Genomic DNA, 6,645 nt, shown 5'->3' with positions numbered 1-6,645 from the left:
CCATTATGCGACTCACAGACCGCTACGTCCACTCACCCGAGGCAACGTATGTACTGTATACATATACACACACAATGACCTAGGTGTAAATAAAGAGAGAATAGGAAGGGGTTTGGGGGAGGGAGAGAGAACATAGAGTAGTATGTCTGGACTTAACCTCTATAGGAGGGTAATGAATGCCCTTGCTATTAAGTGGAGAGTAAACGCCTTTCTCCAGAAGTATTGGATCCGGAACAGTGGTGATATCAGCTTGGGAAGGAACCAAGGATTCTTTATCCAAGATGTCGTCTTGCTGCAGGATCCCTACTGTCTTTTATGGATACTTGGTACTCGGTCTCAACGAAGCATCATATGGGAGAGAACCATGGAGAGCATACATAGGGGCCTACGCAGAAAGATCCGATAAGTCAGTTATCGGCAGCTTATCATCATAAAAGCGTACTGCTATTCAGTAAGCTCCGATAATTCGTCGATAATAGAAATGTTCGACAATTTTTTTCCGAAGAAATAAAAAATTGCCAAACGTGCGGCGATAAGCCACTAATTGGCAGTTTTTCAAACTCGCTCAATTCTAGTAGCCCCGATCAGCTTATCGAGGCTAATCGTCGCTCTAGAATTGAGATTTCTTCTCAGAATCGCCTCGCAAGAAATAGTTGGCAGGAAGGTGGTGAGAAGCTGCCGAGAAGCGACGAGACGGGACTTAGATAAAAAAATGCATTTTTCCTGCATCGGATTGATGCCGGGAGTCTCCGGAGCTGATATCCATTAATATCACCACCGGAGACCCCCCCGCATGAATCAGATGCAATAAAAATGCATTTACAGTCAACTTCATTACCTTAGCGGCAATGAAGGGGTTAACCACCAGTGCCATGCTTATTGTAGCGTTTTTATTTAATTATGTGTTTTGTTGGCTACTTGTTTTAATTGATGTGTTGCCTGGTGGTTGTATTAATTAATTGCTGTGTTGGTTACTGCTTTTATGTATTAAATGTACTGTTTGGCTTGTGGTGTGATTTATTTAATTGAATGCCTAGTGGTTTTATTTATTTAATCGATTGCCTAGTGATTTTATTTCTTTAATTGATTGGCTAGTGGTTTTATTTAGGTAATTGATTGGCTAGTGGTTTTATTTAGGTAATTGATTGGTTGGCTAGTGCTTTTAATTTTTGATTTGGGAGGGTTTAGGTGCTTGTTGTATATGTTTGATTATTGTGTATTTTTTTTACATTTTGCCCAAGATCCACAAGAACCTTAAAGCGCCCCCAGGTAGACCAATAATCTCTGGGATAGGGTCTCTCACAATCAGGGATCGCGGCGCCCGCGCCCTGGTTCCTCTGCTGATATATTCCCTCCTGCTGCCGTGGCGCGCACACCTCGCCAGCGCCACTCACCTCCGTCGGTTCTGGGGGTTCCCCGGCGTCCTCGGCGTCCCCGGTTTCCAGCAGTACCTCACGCGGCCGCCATGTTGCTCGGGCGCGCGCCTGAACAGCGCGCGCCGGGCGAAGTTAATTTATTCACTGCTCTGGCAGTGAAGACCCGCCCCCAATACAGGAATATGATCTCCTGTCAAGACAAGAGTCCTCACCTGTCTGCCAATCAAGGGAACCTATCCAGGATGGCTCCACGCAGTCCTCCAGGTCTGCCTTCACTTCTGATTGGTCAGCCACACTTTATAATGCCAGTCCTTCCTATCATTCATTGCTCGACATAGTTTTCACTTGGATTACTACTCTGGCGTTTTCTCTCTCATTCACTCAGGTTACGACTTGGCTTGGCGGACGTCTCTCTCTGGCTCTAGACCCCTGCTTGGACAAACGACCTTCCAGTATTCTCCAATCCCAGACCTTGGCTAACGGCAACGACAACGGCACTTCTACACCGGTACCGGCAAGTATTGCTAGCGAAATACACCTGGCCTGGCAACGCCAAAATCACCACACTCCGGACACGCTCCCTTTGCTGCGGGTGCGTGCTTCTATACGTTCCTCACCTCAGTGAAAGGAACGGGTCTGGTCTGCAGGCAGCACCGGCGTAACATTATGTCGAGCCCACAAGACGCAGACCAGACTGTGGACTCTATGATGACGGCCATGTACCAACAAATACAGGCCTTAACGGATCAAGTGGCTCTCCTCTCCCAACAGGTATCGGACCGCCCTTTACAGGCTCCGCCTGCGGCTGCACCCCCGGCGCAGCCTGACTTATCTTCCACTTCATTTTCAGTTCCGAAGATTCCGGCTCCAAGGCCCTACGCAGGGGATCCACACACCTGTCGTGGCTTTCTCAACCAGTGCGAGATCCAGTTCGAGATGGCTCCCCAGCTGTATGCTACTGGCCGGAAAAAGGTAGCCTACGTATATAGTCTGCTCACAGGTAATGCACTGGCATGGGCCTCTCCGATCTGGGAACTACGCCCTGATATTACCCGCGATTACGCGGCCTTCAGACGGGACTTTCGACAGGTTTTTGATATCCCCGCACGTCAAGAGACTGCTTCTGATACCCTGCTAGAGCTTACACAGGGACGTCGGCCTGTGGGTCAATACGCCTTGGAATTCAGAACCGTAGCAGCTGAGACTCATTGGGGTCAGGAGGCTTTAGTCGCCGCCTTCTGGAAAGGTCTATCGGAGTCTCTGAAGGATGAACTTGCTTCCCACACCAGGCCAGAGTTACTGGAGGATCTCATCACCCTGGCTTCTCGTATGGATCAGCGCCTTCAGGTACGCCGCGCTCAGCGTCAGCTTCCCCGGGCTACGCCTTTCCGTGCTTCCTTTTCCAGGTTCTCTACTAACCAGAGACCCGTCGTATCCCCGTTACCGGCGCTGGAGGCTCCAGAGCCGATGCAACTTGGAGTTCAGCAACCTCGGGTACCGTCACGACAACTTCGCTCTACTGGGGAATCGTGCCATCATTGCGGAGCTTCTGAGCAGCGTACCCGTAACCATCCTCCATCTCCGGGAAACGACTAAGCCCAGTGAGTACGAAGGGGCGCTCTCTGGGTACTGAATCTCCTTGTCCCCCTCCCAGAAGGGAACTTCCCAAAAGATTGACTATTCCCGTCTCCCTTTCAGGACCGACTTTCCGCACCTCCACTGCCGCATTTATCGATTCCGGCGCAGGAGGGAATTTCATAGATCAAACCTTTTCTGAGCAAAATCAAATTCCGCTTTCCAGGAAGGACTCTCCCGTTGCCTTGGTCGGGATTGATAATCGACCTCTCACCCCAGCTTATATCTCCTTAGAGACCGGACCTATCACCCTTTCTACTCATTCTCACAAAGAGACTCTGGGTTTTGATGTTATTCATGCCCCAGGAACACCTATCACGCTTGGCTTGCCCTGGTTACAGAAGCATAATCCACTCATCGATTGGGTGTCTCCTAACCCTATTAACTGGAGGTCAAGGTCAGAGAAACCCTTTTCCTCTATCAAGCAACCATCCTTTCTATTAGCCAATACATCAAGTTCTCTGAGGGAGTTGCCTTCTCCATACGCCGAATTCTTGGACGTTTTCAGCAAGGCTCAGTCTGAACTTCTACCTCCTCATCGTTCCTACGATTGTCCGATTGATCTGGTACCTGGTTATACCTTGCCGAAAGCCAAATCTTATCCTCTCTCGTTGCCCGAGACCAAAGCTATGGACGAATATATTCGTGAGAATCTTAAGCGGGGCTTCATACGTCATTCCAATTCTCCTGCGGGGGCTGGATTCTTCTTTGTCAAAAAGAAAGATGGTACTCTCAGACCATGTATTGATTACCGGGGTCTGAACCATATCACGGTGAAGAATCGTTATCCACTCCCACTCATCTCCGAACTCTTTGATAGACTTCAGGGGGCCAATCTCTTTACTAAACTGGATCTCCGTGGGGCATACAACCTCATCCGCATCCGGGAGGGCGATGAATGGAAGACTGCCTTCAACACCCGTAGCGGACACTACGAATATCTAGTGATGCCCTTCGGGTTATGCAACGCACCGGCAGTTTTTCAGGACTTCATCAATGACATCTTCCGAGACGTTCTTAATATATTTGTCATTGTATACCTGGATGACATCCTTATTTTTTCTCAAAACTTACAGGATCATATCATCCATACGAAGTTTGTGCTTTCACGCCTCCGCGAGAACCGGTTGTTTGCTAAAATGGAGAAATGCATTTTTCATCAGTCTACCACTTCTTTTCTCGGATACATCATCTCCAACAAAGGTTTGGCCATGGACCCAGAGAAGCTAAAGGCCGTCATGGATTGGCCACAACCCAATTCCCTCAAATCTGTTCAACGGTTTTTGGGTTTTTCTAATTATTACCGGAAGTTTATCCGCAACTTTTCCACCATTGTCGCTCCTATCACGGCACTGACCAAAAAAGGTGCAGACCCTTCATCTTGGTCTCCAGAAGCTGTCACGGCATTCGAGACACTGAAACAAACTTTTGTCTCTGCTCCCATCCTTCGACACCCTAACACGAATTTCCCCTTCACCTTAGAGGTTGACGCTTCGGACTGTGGGGCTGGGGCGGTTCTGTCGCAGAAATTTTCTTCTCAGGATAAACTTCATCCTTGCGGGTTTTTCTCCAAAAGATTTTCATCGGCAGAGAGGAATTATGACGTGGGCAATAGGGAACTTTTGGCCGTCAAAATGGCTCTTCAAGAATGGAGACATCTTCTGGAGGGGTCAAAAGAGCCATTCACCATCCTTACGGACCATAAGAACTTATTGTACATTGAGAATGCCCGTCGCTTAGGTCCTCGCCAAGCTCGCTGGTCTTTATTTTTCTCTAGATTCAATTTTGTTCTCTCATACATTCCCGGCACTAAGAACGTCAAGGCGGATGCTCTCTCCCGGCAATACTCTTCTGAAGAGAGATCAGAGAAAACCACTGAGTCCATCCTCCCTAAACAAAGAATCTTAGCAGCTGTGGCATTCAAGAATCTGGAGAGGATCATCAAGTCTCAAGAGAACATCCCGTCCGGTCTTGTGGTTCCTAAAGACTCTTTGTATGTGGAACCCAAATTTATCCCTGAAATACTGGACTGGGGACACGCCGTCCGTTCGGCAGGGCATCCTGGATTCAAGAAAACCTTGGACCTCATCCGTCGTACCTTTTGGTGGCCCAATATGGCTAAAACCATTCTGGAATTTACACGGTCCTGTCCGGTATGTGCGCGTAACAAGATTCCTCGTCAGAAACCTCAGGGTCTTCTCTTACCTTTACCTATTCCGGAGCGTCCCTGGTCCCACATTTCGATGGATTTTATTGTGGAGTTGCCTAGGTCGAATGGCATGAATACCATTCTTGTGGTAGTAGATCGGTTTTCCAAGATGGCACACTTTATCCCTCTCAAAGGATTACCCTCCTCACCCGCCCTTGCGGATATTTTTGCCAAAGAGATTTTCCGGATCCATGGGATTCCTACATCCATCGTGTCCGATCGGGGTTCCCAGTTCGTCTCCAAGTTCTGGAGAAATTTCACCAAGAGACTAGGTATCTCGTCTTCCTTTTCTTCTGGATATCACCCTCAATCCAACGGACAGACCGAGAGGGTTAATCAATCCCTCGAGAAATACTTAAGGTGCTTCGTCTCTAATTCTCAGGATGACTGGGCAGAATTACTTATCTGGGCTGAGTACGCATTCAATTCTTCCAGGAATGAGTCTACCCACGAGACTCCCTTCTTTATCAACTACGGATTCCATCCGGCTCGCCTACCTATTACTAAAGAATCCTCTGGGGTACCAGCCGTGGACGAACATATTGCTCTCCTACAAGACTCTTGGTCCAGAATACAATCTGCATTACAAAAAGCATCCTTGACATCTAAAAATCAGGCTGATCGTCACCGTCGTCCGGCACCCGAATACAAACCCGGGGACAAGGTTTGGCTATCATCCAAGAACATCCGTCTCAAAACGCCTTCCCTCAAATTGGCTCCTAGGTTCCTGGGTCCCTTTTCCATTTTGGAGCAGGTTAATCCGGTTTCTTTTCGACTCCAACTTCCTCAAAGCATGAGAATTCCGAATGTCTTTCACACCTCACTTCTCAAACCTTTTATCTCCAGTAGCCTCTTTCCGGATCACACTTCGAAACCAGATCCTGTGATGGTACAGGGTAACGAAGAGTATGAAATACAGGCTCTACTGGATTCCCGTCTTTCAAGAGGTAAAGTCCACTTCTTGGTCCATTGGAGAGGTTTTGGACCCGAAGAGAGGTCATGGGTACCCCTGAAAGATATTCATGCTCCAGGACTCCTCAAACGCTTTCGTAAGAAGTTTCCATCAAAACCATGGAAGGATCGTCCTGAGGCCGATCCTGAAGGGGGGGGTACTGTGAGGAATCAGGGATCGCGGCGCCCGCGCCCTGGTTCCTCTGCTGATATATTCCCTCCTGCTGCCGTGGCGCGCACACCTCGCCAGCGCCACTCACCTCCGTCGGTTCTGGGGGTTCCCCGGCGTCCTCGGCGTCCCCGGTTTCCAGCAGTACCTCACGCGGCCGCCATGTTGCTCGGGCGCGCGCCTGAACAGCGCGCGCCGGGCGAAGTTAATTTATTCACTGCTCTGGCAGTGAAGACCCGCCCCCAATACAGGAATATGATCTCCTGTCAAGACAAGAGTCCTCACCTGTCTGCCAATCAAGGGAA

Source organism: Ascaphus truei, chromosome 5 (genome assembly GCF_040206685.1).
Source record: "Ascaphus truei isolate aAscTru1 chromosome 5, aAscTru1.hap1, whole genome shotgun sequence".
Taxonomy (NCBI): domain Eukaryota; kingdom Metazoa; phylum Chordata; class Amphibia; order Anura; family Ascaphidae; genus Ascaphus; species Ascaphus truei.
The sequence above is the reverse complement of the archived record's forward strand: the minus strand, read 5'-3'. Positions refer to the sequence as shown.